This window comes from Cydia splendana, unplaced genomic scaffold, assembly GCF_910591565.1.
Source record: "Cydia splendana unplaced genomic scaffold, ilCydSple1.2 scaffold_73_ctg1, whole genome shotgun sequence".
NCBI lineage: Eukaryota > Metazoa > Arthropoda > Insecta > Lepidoptera > Tortricidae > Cydia > Cydia splendana.
Genome location: NW_026946903.1, coordinates 207,964 through 222,398, shown reverse-complemented (window position 1 = coordinate 222,398; position 14,435 = coordinate 207,964).

Sequence of the window (14,435 nt, the reverse complement as noted above, 5' to 3'; positions counted from 1 at the left end):
AATTGACCCATCCTCCTTTCTATTAAAAAACTTTAGTTCCGAAATTGCTGGCCAGTGAGCTTAAATTTGTAGCGTTAATTGCAGAGATGCACCGGATATTCGGTTACTACCCGGTATCCGGCCTATCTGGCCATTATTTTATTATTCGGCCGGATACCGGATAGTAACAATTATTGATTTTGGAGTAAACGAATTGGTTTTAAGAAACAGACACGGTCATAATCGTACTTGCTAATTATTTTCAAACAATTTAAACATTTCACTGACTTGCACGCGCACTCATTTCGAACCTAGAAATGTGTCCGTGCGAACGTTCACTAGGAAACAGGTCAAACCTGCAGAATGCGCACCTAAAAACCCGAAATGTAGGTATAATTCCGCTGGCTGAATTTTCGGCGGCCGGATACGGATATTCGGCCGAGGATCAGGCTGAATATCCGGTATCCGGTATCCGGCCAAACAACTATCCGTTGCATTTCTAGTTAATTGTTTAAAAGTCGAATAGAAATTGTAAAGTTACCTTGCAGACCTCGCATCTAAATATATTTGGTCATGATATTTTGAGTTTTATTCACCAGTACTAGAGTTCACTTCTATTAGCGATTTCATCAAGATGTAGCTTTATTGAATTATATTTGAGTGATATAAAGTTAGAATGTAACTGTGAGATCCTCGTATTTCAGCTCGTACACGATCAGAACATTGAGCTTCATTGCTTAATATAAAAGTCTAGTTTTAAATAATTGACCTGATTATGATACGTTATGACTAAAGTTCTTTGGTGAATAACATTGTCAGTGACACATGACGTCAGCGTTACGTTACGCTCTGAAGGATCTCTAACAGGCAATTGAGATACACTGCTTGCCAAAAAACCTCACAATCAAGAAATTTACTAAAATTGTTATTTAAAAATGTGTTAGAATAGTTTTTGTGTAATTTTCTCTGTAAAAATGCAGGTTATTTTAGATTAATATTCTTAGCCATGATACCATATTTGTAGGACATTTAAATTAAGTTGGATTGTATTTAAGAATTAAGTTGGCATGACTGCTAAGGTGCTCCTGCTCCTGGGTTTCCCTTACCTTCGAACAAATGCGGCCAACATTCGTTGATGACGTTTCCCAGAAAAAGGCAGGTGCTTGCAGGTATTGTTTTATATAAAAATTATAGATTAGATTAGATTCATTTATTTCTTATTGAAAATGTTACATAGGTACATTAAATTTTACATGTCAAAATAAAATGCATTCACAAAAAGATCGTCACAACACAATATCAATAATAATAATTAATAGAATAATAATCTAAAAAAATAAAACAGTAATATAAAAAAAAGCGGTGGTGGCCGAGTGGATATGACGTCCGACTTTCGATCCGCAGGTCGCGGGTTCAAATCCTGGCTCGTACCAATGAGTTTTTTGGAACTTATGTACGAAATATCATTTGATATTTACCACTAGCTTTTCGGTGAAGGTAAACATCGTGAGGAAACCTGCATACATCTGCGAAGAAATTCAGAGGTGTATGTGAAGTCCCAATCCGCATTGGGCTAGCGTGGGGACTATAGCCCAAGCCCTTTCGCGCATGAAAGGAGGCCTGTGCCCAGCAGTGGGACGTATATATAGGCTGAAATTATTATTATATTATAATACATAATACCACTTTCTATAAAATAGAAGTGTAAACAGTAAAAATCAGTCAAAATAATTAAGAAAAATAAAAATGTCCAAAATAATTATAAAAATATACGAGTAGCCTAGATAATGTCAAAAAGTCAAAATTAAGATATTACAATAATAGGAAAAAAGCAACAATGTATGTCAAAATCTACTAATTAATATAATAAAAATACTTATTAAAAATTTTACTAATCAAGATTTTATTCTTTGACAGAATAGAACGTTTTGTTCAATAAAAGTTCCTTCAATCGGCGCCCAAATACATCAGCCGATGATTCATTTTTGAGAGTGGCGGGTAGACGTTGATAAATCGCCGGGCCTATTACGCGTGGGTTTTTGTCGAGTAGCGCATGGTCTAATAAAACATGGTCTTCTATTCCCAGAGTGACACGGGCCTACGTCACAATAACATTGCCACTTTATTTCAACATAACATGTTACATGGGTACATTATACCTATGGTTAATAAGTTAAAATATTTCTTTATAATTTTATAATTTTCATTTATATGTATTTTATCTTAAATTTTACAATAACACGTCATTTTTAATTATTCGTTAGCAAGATATTGCTAGAAGATATTCCGATTCACGAAAGAAATTTCAGACGTTCGGGTAATTCTGTTTACATTACTGGCAACACAGGATAGCGCTGTCACATTTGACAATTCGGATCTAGATAACTTCATGCCCTGACCGTCATCCTTGTCGAACGCGTGTTAATTGTTATTTCCTTCTCGCTCAGTGTCAGCAGTCGCAGTGTTTTCCAAACTTTTCACGTCGTAAGCTTGGTAATTAATGTGTAACTGTGAATTAGTTTTTCAAACGTTTGTCTTGTATAGATAAATAAAGTTTAATTTAATACATTAGATTTGTTTTATTTTACTATGTTTCTACATGAATAACTTAAAATTAATGCCGTTAAAATAATTTTCACCGTTGGTTAAAATTCTCCCACATTTTAAAGTTTGAGAACCTGTAAACAGCATGATGACGTAGGCCCGTGTCAGTTAGGTCATACGCGAATCTCGGAATAGAGTACCAGGCGGAGTATATTATTATACCATGGAGTAGCGCGAGGCGCCGCGGCACGGACTGTAATCGGCCGGTCTGGCGATCGATGGCGGGATAAGAAGGGGGCGTGCCTGTTTATGCGTTTAAATAAACGAATGTTACGGCGCGGCGTGTGAACATAATAATTTCATAGACATAGAGAGAGTAGTGCGTCATTATGTTATATTGCTTGAAGAGCTGTCGACATGAGTGTCTGGGATGTACACCTGCTAATACACGTAAGGCCTTTTTAGGGTTCCGTAGCCAAATGGCTAAAAACGGAACCCTTATGGATTCGTCATGTCTGTCTGTCTGTCTGTCTGTCTGTCTGTCTGTCTGTCCGTCCGTATGTCACAGCCACTTTTTTCCGAAACTATAAGAACTATACTGTTGAAACTTGATAAGTAGATGTATTCTGTGAACCGCATTAAGATTTTCACACAAAAATAGAAAAAAAAGATTAATTTTGGGGGTTCCCCATACTTAGAACTGAAACTCAAAAATTTTTTTTTCGTCAAACCCATACGTGTGAGGTATCTATGGATAGGCCTTCAAAAATAATATTGAGGTTTCATATTTTTTTTTCTAAACTGAATAGTTTGCGCGAGAAACACTTCCAAAGTGGTAAAATGTGTGTCCCCCCCCAATCCAATGTGTCAATGGGTTATAGTTTCGGAAAAACGTGGCTGTGACATACGGACGGACAAACAGACACGAGGAATCCATAAGGGTTCCGTTTTTTGCCATTTGGCTACAGAACCCTAAAAATACAATAGCGAAAAATCCTAAGAACTAAGACGTTAACTACAAGTCAGGCTTAAACTAAACTAACCTATAAAAACCGGCCAAGTGCGAGTCGACTGGCGCACGAAGGGTTCCGTACCACTACGCAAAAAACGGCAAAATAATCACCATTGTTGTATGGGAGCCCCACTTAAATATTTATTTTATTCTGTTTTTAGTATTTGCCTATTTCAGTCTAACATACCGAATTCTGTATCTGTGCATCTCGCTTGCACTAGTTGCTCTCGCGTCAAATGAAGTAGGTATGCCACCTTCCCACCTATGACCACAGATAACTATTCTGCGGATAAAATGCTATTCAAAAATTGACAATTCCTTAAACCACCATTAAACAGTCAGATAACTCACCTACATAATTCGTTGGATAGTTATCGAACGAGTTAAATGGTAAAAAATCGGCTCTAAGTATAAAATAATGCTGTATTTTTTTTAACTATTTTTTATTATTTATGTTGATTAAGATAATAACATTTTCTTTTCAGAAAATCCAATTATTTGCACTTTTATTCCATTTAGAAAAAAAAAATACCATAAAATAATTTACTGAGAAAAACCTATAAAATTTTCGTACGTGAGTACCCACATACGATCAAAAAGACTGACGTTTCATTAGTTATTTGTTTCACAACGGGGCAAAGTTGTTGTATAACACCCGACCAAGTGAAAGACTCCAAAATTGAACCACGAGCGTAGTGACTGGTTCGAAAAATGGAATCTTGAGCATTGCGAGGCGAGGGTTTAGGCACGAGGGTTAAACAAATTTTGCCACCGAATGAATAGTTATTTGTACAACAAGAAATCAAAGTTTGGTATTTCTTCGAGTGCTTATTTTGAGTCCCGTGCAAGCGAAAGATTCTATAATAGATTCACGAGCGTAGCGAGTGAAACTAATTTAGAATCTTGAGCGTAGTAAACTCAAAAGCGCACGAGATGTAAATAACTTTGATCTCGTGTAGTACACAAAAATGTTCACCTGAGCAGTGAGAACATATACCTATTAGACAACTTGAAAAATGTAATCCTTCTTCATCACTTAATACCAGCACTCATGTTTTCTTAAGATATACAAGCAATTAAGCTTAATTACCGCAATCGAACACAAAAACAAAACGTAACAATAAATTTCAGTAAAATAATATGGAAATAACGAACATCAACTGACACTTCAATCGACAACTATTTTTTTGTAAAAAAAAACATTGTAAGATTCGGTCCGAATTGCGGATACGTAGGTACTATTTGTCAACAATGGTAGAAATTCTTAAAAGTAAAATAATTAATTTTGCGTGATAATCTGTGTATTTTTTTGAGTTCATAATTTTAATTGTACCATAAAATACCTAAAATATAGTATTTTATCAGTTTTTATCAAATCTTAAACTTTAGTTTTATTAATTAATTATTAAGAATTCATAGGCGTACGTGGTTTGGAACGATGCGGTCTGAAGTTTTCGGGGGTCTATTATAAACCCTCAATATACCGTTGAATGTCGTTTTAACTTTTTTTTGTCCGTTTCTTTTTGCTAACAGTGTGAAAGGGACAGAGATATTAGAATCCAAGTATTTCGAACTTGTATTAGACCCCGCATGTTGAAATGACATTTGACTATAAAGGTCACTTGAATGTCATTTTCTCTCACTCAGTGAACAAAATGCGATTTAGCTCACTGTTTTTAAGAAGCAAAGTACCCTTGTTCGAGCTGCTGAGGTGAAAATAATTTTTCAAATCGGCCCTAACTATAAAATAATGGCTGCTATTTAACTGATCACCAGATTTAGTAAAATTTAATACCAAAAAAATATATTTTACCACCCTAAAATAATAAATGATCACCAAAATGATAACACCATTTTAATGTGAAATGATTACATTTTACTATCCTATTAAAGGAAATTACACCAAACTAATCATTATTAACCCAAAAATAGTAAAAGATTACCAAATTTCAAACCCCATTTTAATGTGAAATGATAACCAAATTTTTACATCTTGCTGCCCTATTAAAGAAAATGACACCAAAATAATCATTGTAAACCCAAAAATAGTAAATGACCACCAAAATTAGAACTCCATTTTAATGTAAAATTATAACCAAATTTCTAAATCTTGCTATCCTATTAAAGAAAATTACTCCAAAATAATAATTGTAAACCCAAAAATTGTAAATGACCACCAAAATTGTAACCACATCGTAATTAAAAATGTACAAATATTTAATATATCGTTATCCTATTAAATTAATTAATCCACTTCGTCACCTTTTTCTAGTAGGCAGCATTTTATTTCTGTAACAGTCGCAGTTCTAACCTAACCTAACCCACTTTTCTAGTAGCATTTCTTTTCTGCAAGGGTCGCAGTTCAAACCTAACCTAACCCACTTTTCTAGTAGCATTTCGTTTCTGTATGGGTCGCAGTTCAAATCTAACCTAACCCACTTTTCTAGTAGCATTACTTTTCTGTAAGGGTCGCAGTTCAAACCTAACCTAACCCACTTTTCTAGTAGCATTTCTTTTCTTTAAGGGTCGCCGTTCAAACCTAACCTAACCCACTTTTCTAGTAGCATTTCTTTTCTGTAAGGGTCGCAGTTCAAACCTAACCTAACGCACTTTTCTAGTAGAATCTCTTTTCTGTAAGGGTCGGAGTTCAAACCTAACCTAACCCACTTTTCTAGTAGCATTTCTTTTCTGTAAGGGTCGCAGTTCAAACCTAACCTAACCTACTTTTCTAGTAGCATTTCTTTTCTGTAAGGGTCGCAGTTCAAACCTAACCTAACCCACTTTTCTGGTAGCATTTTGTTTCTGTATGGGCCGCAGTTCAAATCTAACATAACCCACTTTTCTAGTAGCATTTCGTTTCTGTATAGGTCGCAGTTGAAACCTAACCTAACCCACTTTTCTAGTAGCATTTCGGTTCTGTGAGGATCGCAGTTCTAACCTAACCTAACCCACTTTTATAGTACCATTTCGTTTCTGTAAGGGTCGCAGTGCTAACCTAACCTAACCCACTTAACTGATAGTAGTTCAAACTGATAGCAGTTTAACCTAATTTTCTAGTAGCATAACGAAATGCTACTAGAAAAGTAGGTTCGGTTAGGTAGGTATGCGGTGCGGGGTACGGGGGGGTTGAGCGGGAGGGGCTAGTAATTTTGGCATCAGTTTACTTTATTTGGTAATATGTATACATTTTTTGGTAATCATAGTGGTTTATTTAGGTGAACATATCGCATTAATTTGGTCTTCAAGATTTGGTGATCATTAATGATTTTTGGTGATCATTCAATATATTTGGTATTTGAATACAATTTGAAGTGCAGTCGTAATTAAAACGGTGGTACTTTTGTATTTTTAGGCCTTATTTTTTATTTTGGTAAGCATGTTTTTTTTATTTAGGGTACCAAAGTATTTTTTGGTGGTAACATTATATTTGTAGCCTAAAATAATGCTGTATTTTTTTAACTATTTTTTTTATTATTTATTTTAATTAAAATAATAAAATTTTCTTTTCAGAAAATCCAATGTTTTGTATTTTTTATTCCATTTAGAAAGGCGAGGATTTCAAGGTACAAGGGTTAAATAAATTTCTCCCCCGAATGACAATTTTTTTTTTCACCACAACAACACAAGAAAAATATTTACTGTAAAATATGAAACAAAATCAAACCAAATCGATTCAAAATGAATGTTATTATTATTAAATATTTATCATTTAAAAGTCAATTGTACCAGCAAATATAAGAAAACAACTCAATATTTGCATTTAATTACTTTGCCTCACATGTGAATAAAATGCAACTTTCTTATCAGTCTTTTGAACAATCAAGAGAGCCTTTATCAGCTAGTGTGGTGAAAAAAAAATCACTTAGGTAATACAGAGTCGCAAGTTTTAAATACGTTTTATAAAAAATCTCGTCATTAGGTACGGATAAAAATATAAACCAAACTGAAATTTTATAATAAAAAACATAATTTGAAATTAAGGGATGAAGAATATATCAAAAATATAAATTTCTATAAATATACAAGGCGTTTTTTGAACAACTAGCCATATTGTGCGAGGTGATTAGGTAGTCCATACTGAACAACTTTTTCTATGGGACTAACTCTAAAGATAATGGTTTTCTACACTTTATACGTCACGCCAGGGCCAGGCACTCCCTAGTTCTGTATACATAGAACGCACAGCGCACAGCTATCATTTTAGACTCAAAACACGCTTAGAACTTTTAAAAATATATTTTTATATTTACGCGTGTATTTTTTTTAATTTTAAGTTTATGAAAGTTACATTTTTATGACTTCCTTGCTCGATTTAGATCCGAGAACTCCTTAGTTCTGTAAACAATAGAGCAAGAGCTTTCGTTTGGAACCAAATATATGTCTGTGCGTTGTTAAATGACATCAGCATAGCACGTGTGAACTTAGCATATCATATTGTAATTTAAAATCTAGTTAAAAATTTTAGTAAATGTTCTCAAAGATGCCTTTTTTGTGTCAGGAACTCTTTGTTACCATGTGTCGAGGCGAGCATATTTTTTTTATCCCATTTGTAATAGAGCTCCCGATACACGTGTTACACGCTGACACGGGTACCCGTGTTCTTAAGCCCGCCGGGCTTAAGAACCCGAACTACACGAACCCGCCCGGATTCGGAAACGTTTACACGGGTACCCGTGTACACGGGTACACGGATACCCGAAATAACGGATCTTATTTACCCGCCGGTTCGACCCTTCACTCTCGTGTAGCGGAGATTCGTGCTATGAAGACATACGATTGAATATGTGGGAGGTTAGGAAGATTCAATTACCTACTTTGCAGTTTTACTGGATTGATTGGTAATGTCAATAATAGGTAGGTAAGTACACTTTGTTTCAATAATCATAATATTAAAATTAACAATATCTTAGTAACCGTTGACTTCATTGATAGGTATTTCATTTTCTTAATTGATGTAGTTTTTTGATAATTAAAGTAAACCTAAATGATTATCTAATACAAAAGTACATAGTTATGCTTACTGAAACTATCACGAACGGAATATGTTATATTTTCCTTTAGCAAAATCGCATTTTGCTCACTGTTTTTAAGTAGCAAAGTACCCTTGTTCGAGCTGCTGAGGTGAAAAAACAATTAAATTGGCACAACACATATCAATCACATTGAACATCCGATAAAATAAAACTGCTAAACAATCGGAGCTCCTGAACCTGAACCTTTGTTTTATTTAAAACTTTATACATTACTTCAATCTCCGCTACACGCCAAGGACGGGTTAGGCCCGCGTGTATTTAAGGTCCGTTTCGCCGTGTACACGGGTACACGGGTACCCGGATACACGGATCTTAATTACACGTGTACCCGACTACACGTGTAGAACGGGTCAGAAAACCGTGTACGTGTAGTTCGGAAACGGGTACCGAACACGTGTACACGAAACCCGGACACGACCGCGAGCCCTAATTTGTAACAAAATGATATGCTAGTGTGTGAATGTGAACTTAGCATATCATTTTGTGAAATTCCGTAGTATTGGTTTTCACGGTAAAAACGCCAGAACTATTGCTAAAAAGTATCAGGAACTCTAGAACTATGGTGCATGCTAATAGAACTCCAATAAAAACGTGATCTGCTAGACTTTGATATGCCAACTTCACAGACATACTAAGGGGCTATTCATAAATTACGTCATTTCAAATTAGGGGGGGGGGGGGTCTGGACATCGGATGATGGTAGCATGACGAAGGAGGAAACGGGGTCATACGAAGCATGATTTTTGGATGATTTTAGGGGGGGGGGGTCAAAAATCGTCAAAAATCGATGACGTAATTTATGGACAGCCCCTAACTCCGAAATCACAAAAAAAATTGGCCTTCCCAAAAATAAATATGTAGTACTATTAATAGTATCTGATCTAGTTACTTCTGCTTACCATTCAAATCTGAGAGTTCCATTTAAAAAAAAATACATTAATACGATCGCACAACCGAACTAAACTCGATGCAATTACAGTAAATGTGTAAGTATGCGTGTACCGATTTTCGAAAATCAGTAAGTACGGCACGAATGATAATGGCACCTGCCCAGCCTACGGTTTTCAACTGATTCAAACATTTCTTGTTCTGAGCGATATACAATCTATCTGCCCCTGACCTTTTTATTTAATTTTTTCGACATCGGCTTTTGTTTTCAGAATAATCTACTTTCTAAAGATTAAGTACTTAGTTCATATAGAATTGGCACATAATTAGCTGTGATTAGATTTTTTTTCATGACGGGAAAAAAATTGACAATTGCAGTTTAATCACCAAGCTCCAAAGTATTCATGGTTAAAATATAATGTACCTAGCTTTATGTATTTTAAAGTTTTCGACGATGGAAATTGATAAAAGGAGATTGATCGACTGATCGTGCACAAATACCTCGAACATTCTTATCGGTCCGAGACGAAGACAGCTAAGTCGCTTAAGATGCTTTAAACTAGTGTAGGGTCAACATTCGAAGGTTAACTGCTTGTTGTTGGACGACGAGACGTATGGAAAACTCGATTTTAATCAACGGTTCGAAATTTTACATGGCCCATAGTAGAGGAAATGTACCCGTAAAATATAAATTCGTGAAACTTTACAAGTTCGTAAAAAAAACATAATTATGATAATGGCAAGGAATTTGTAGTTGCGTCTTTAAGACGAAAAGTTTTATTAAACCGTCAACAATGAAGTCGGACTTTTATATTAAAAAGTGCATAGAGAAATGAGTTTTTCAATTTATTAGAATATTTAGAATCCAACTATTATTTATACAAAAAAAAAATGTATTTATTATTTTTATTTATACATAGAATAGATTTAGCCATCTGCCACAAGGCATTTCTATTTAAAGTTGTACCCCCAACTTGCATTTTAGATTTTGGAATTTTTATATTTTTTCGACTCAGAATCACGAACTTTTTTGATCCCAATACAAAAAAAGTGTCCCCAAAATTTTATAGAATTTTTTTTGTCCATTTTGTTACGGTTGTATTGAAAACCGTAACCAAACGGACCAAAAATTATGGGGACACTTTTTTTCTCAGTAAAAATGGAAAAAGCTCGTGATTCTGAGTAGAAATAATATGAAAATGCCCACTACTCAAAAAAGTTTTGGCATGGTATGCTAAATAATAATCAAGTTAATTACATACCCCGCGAGATGAATCCTCCAAATCGTCCCCAACTTCAAAAAAAATTAAATAAACAAGACTAGTAAAATTATCCGGGATATCAATTCGTTGCGATAGACATGGAAGCAACACGCCAAAAATGTCGACAAAAGGGTTGTGCAGTAAAAAAATCGTAATTATTTAAATTATACATATTTAAAAGCTCAATACATTACATATTAAAATTCGTCATAACAATCTTATATATTATTTGCTTAAAAAAATATTTATTTTCTAGTGTGTACCAATTCTATTATGAACTATACTTCATCTGAAAACCTAAAATTTCACCATTTTCGAATTTCTGAAAAAAAGTTACGAACTGATTTTCGAAAATTTGGTATGCTCTTGAGTTTTTTACTTTTGGAAATATACCGGAATAACACCTTCAAAACATTTTGAATGTTGTATAAGTATTTTTTTAAAGTTTTAGTATGTTTATTTGTTTCTCTCTTTGTTTTTATCAATAAATTAATCATATAATTCATTATACATAAATATAAGTAGTATAAGTACTCACGCGTGATTTTAGATGATTCACTTCTTTCAAATAGAATTAGGCACTATAGGGGGGGTTCGCACTGATTGACTAGCACGTTATCTTTTCGCGGATTAGCTAAGTAATATTTTTGGTTTTAATCACTTCTTTCAAAAAAAGTGGAAAGTTTCGTGAACAACTATGCGAATATATTACTATCGGGCGGGCGTCGAACGCGTTGCCCGTTCACGGTAAGACTGGAGCCAGAGACCGCGCGCCCCTGGCAGAGCCCCTCTGTCAAACGACCCTTTGTTTAAGTTCCAAAATTTCCCTTCACTTTGATCTAGTTAATCATGTCACTTCACTCCGAGCCGGCAATTAAATCCAACAGCTATAAAAATAAAAAAATCTTTTGGCGACAAAATTGATTTTTAAGGTTCTGTTCCCAAAGGGTAAAAACAGGACCATTACTAAGACTCCATCTGTCCGTCTCTCACCAGGCTGTATCTCATGAACCGTGACAGTTAAATAGTTGAAATTTTCACAAGTGATGTATTTCTGTCGCCGCTATAACGACAAATACATACTAAAAACAGAAGAAAATAAATATTAAAGTGGGGCTCCCATACAAATAATGTGAATTATTTGCCGTTTTTTGCGTAATGGACAATGGTACGGAACTCTTCGTAGTCTTCGTGCGCGAGTCCGACTCGCTATTGGCCGGTTTTTATTTTTAAGATTATAAGTGTTGTATGTAGGTTGGTGCGTTGGTTCGTAAGGTTGTTAAGCATCATAAATATAATATGCATCTGGCCTTAGTTGCCTAAATACAAATTTAATACATATTAACTACCTATTTGATTTCAAATTATTAAGTTTAGCAGGTAGGTATTTGTTATTATTCCTCACGGTGCTAGCCTTCGCCGCAACGCGACTGGAAAATAAAATGTATCTTCAAAAGATATTCAATTTCGTCCATAATTGGTACGAACCGGACTTTGAACCCAAGATTCGCTCGTCTCACCTTAATAACCAATTAGAATCAGGCCAAGCCAACTCTGAAGCGATTTTTATAGCACAGACTGTGCTACTGTTAAAATAATACTTGCACGTCTATGCTATCAGAATTTCTGCAATATTATTAGCTTGGTCTGACTCTAATAGATTGTTATATCTATTTTTAAGATTATAAGTGTTGTATGTAGGTTGGTGTATTGGTTCGTAAGGTTGTTAAGCATCATAATATGCATCTGGCCTTAGTTGCCTAAATACAAATTTAATAGAACCGTTTTTCCCCCGAAGGGTAAAAAACGGATATTTAGGTTCCTGCCGAAGCTTGAACCACATTATGAGATAACACCCTTGTAACTCAGCCCTAATCAAGCGAATTCATCAACTAGTAGCGCCATCTATCGCGCTACCCAAGTACTAATGTCGCCCGGTTGCCAGCGCTCGGCTGCTTTCTCTTCAGTACCACATAAGCCGGCAAGGCCCTTAGGTGTGGTTCAAGCTTCGGCAGGAACCTAAATATCCGTTTTTTACCCTTCGGGGGAAAAACGGTTCTATTTAGGTGTCCATGCCTTCGCTTGAACCACATTATGAGACGTGTTTAAACCTCTGCCGGCGCTGGCCCGGGCGTACTGTGACTGATAATATTTAAATTTATGCAAAAATCACATGATAAGAATATGGGCTTGAAATTTATTCCATATCGATATACTAAAGGATTGTTTACGTCAAACCTTACTAGATTTTCCTTATTTGTAATTACCGATAGATGAGACAATTGTTAGCACGGACTGGCAACATAAGTTATCCATTGTGACTATAAAACTTTTTATATAAAACAAAACTGTGTGACTATTAGTTGTAAGACTGTCCCTAATATCATAATTAAAGACATATAAGTAGGTACTTGTAGGTCGTACAAATTTAAGTGTAACCACTATCTGAAGTAGTAGCTCTGATGCGTGTAACGTGAACCTCATCGAGTGAGTTTTACATTTAACCCGTCCAAACTACCTGATGCTTTCCTTACAATAGCCACTAGGTGATAAAAAGGTTTTGTTGTATGATGTAATGATATTACTACTACTTATCTACTGCTTAACACAAATATAGCACTGCCGGCCCATCCACTGTTTAAAATTTTGTAACTAATTGGAAAAGCTTGGGTCCTCTCTGATTTATTGTATTTTCCAACAATTTAATGTAAATTGGTAAGTTGCATCATAGACCAGATGTAATGTAATATGACTTTTAATGTGGACAAATAACCAAATGTTTGTATATGTACCCACTAGAATACGATATTAACATTATTTAGATATTAATACATAGTTATTGACTACTAGGTATACCAGGTTTATTTGTTAATGGGCTATCCTTACATAAGGACAACATATTCCGTAAATGTGTTAGAAATTATAAACATGATGTTCTTATTTCTTATTTGTGGAAGTAATTGAGATTTATTTCGAATCAAGTACTCCTCTGCCTGAAAGTAGCGTCAGAAAGTGAAGAATAAAATACAACACTTCATGATTTAATGTATGCGTTACTAGTAACAACTCTCAACAACCTAGCAGTAGTTTCAACTGAGGCGATAATACATTCTTCCTTACTGATTAGTTTTAGGTGAGGGTTGCTTTAAAAACTACCATATTAATAGTAAGCCATGAAAAGATATTAATTCTTATATGAAATGGTAGGCTCCTACTTATTTTAAGTGTCATTTATGCTGCTAAATTTACTACTCCCCACAGATAACTGAAAACTTGCCAATTAGGCTGGTGCCGGGTCAACCAATCTTTAAATGATGTGCTTGTCAGTCATGCAAGCGAATAAACGAATGAACAGAATCACTGACACGCAGGTGACAACCGTATGGAGGCGATGATTATGAATTTAAAGTGATGCTGACAACTCTAGTTGTTGTGGATGGCATCTCACCATGATGTTGTGCGTAGACTGAAGATCCGTCTACCAGGTAGGATATTTTAGAAGATTTTTTAATCTTTGAATAATTCCAATGCCTTCACCTATAATTTTTAGGCTAATTATAATAAAGGCTTGTAATTGTAGGTTGTTTAATGTTCACTCTTTCTGGTGGCAAGCTGATTCCCAAACTGAAGATTATATGGTTCGCGCGCTGGTAATGGATTGTGCTTTATTGTTAGACTTAGCACGATTTGTGAGTTTTTAATGCTTTCGTATACATA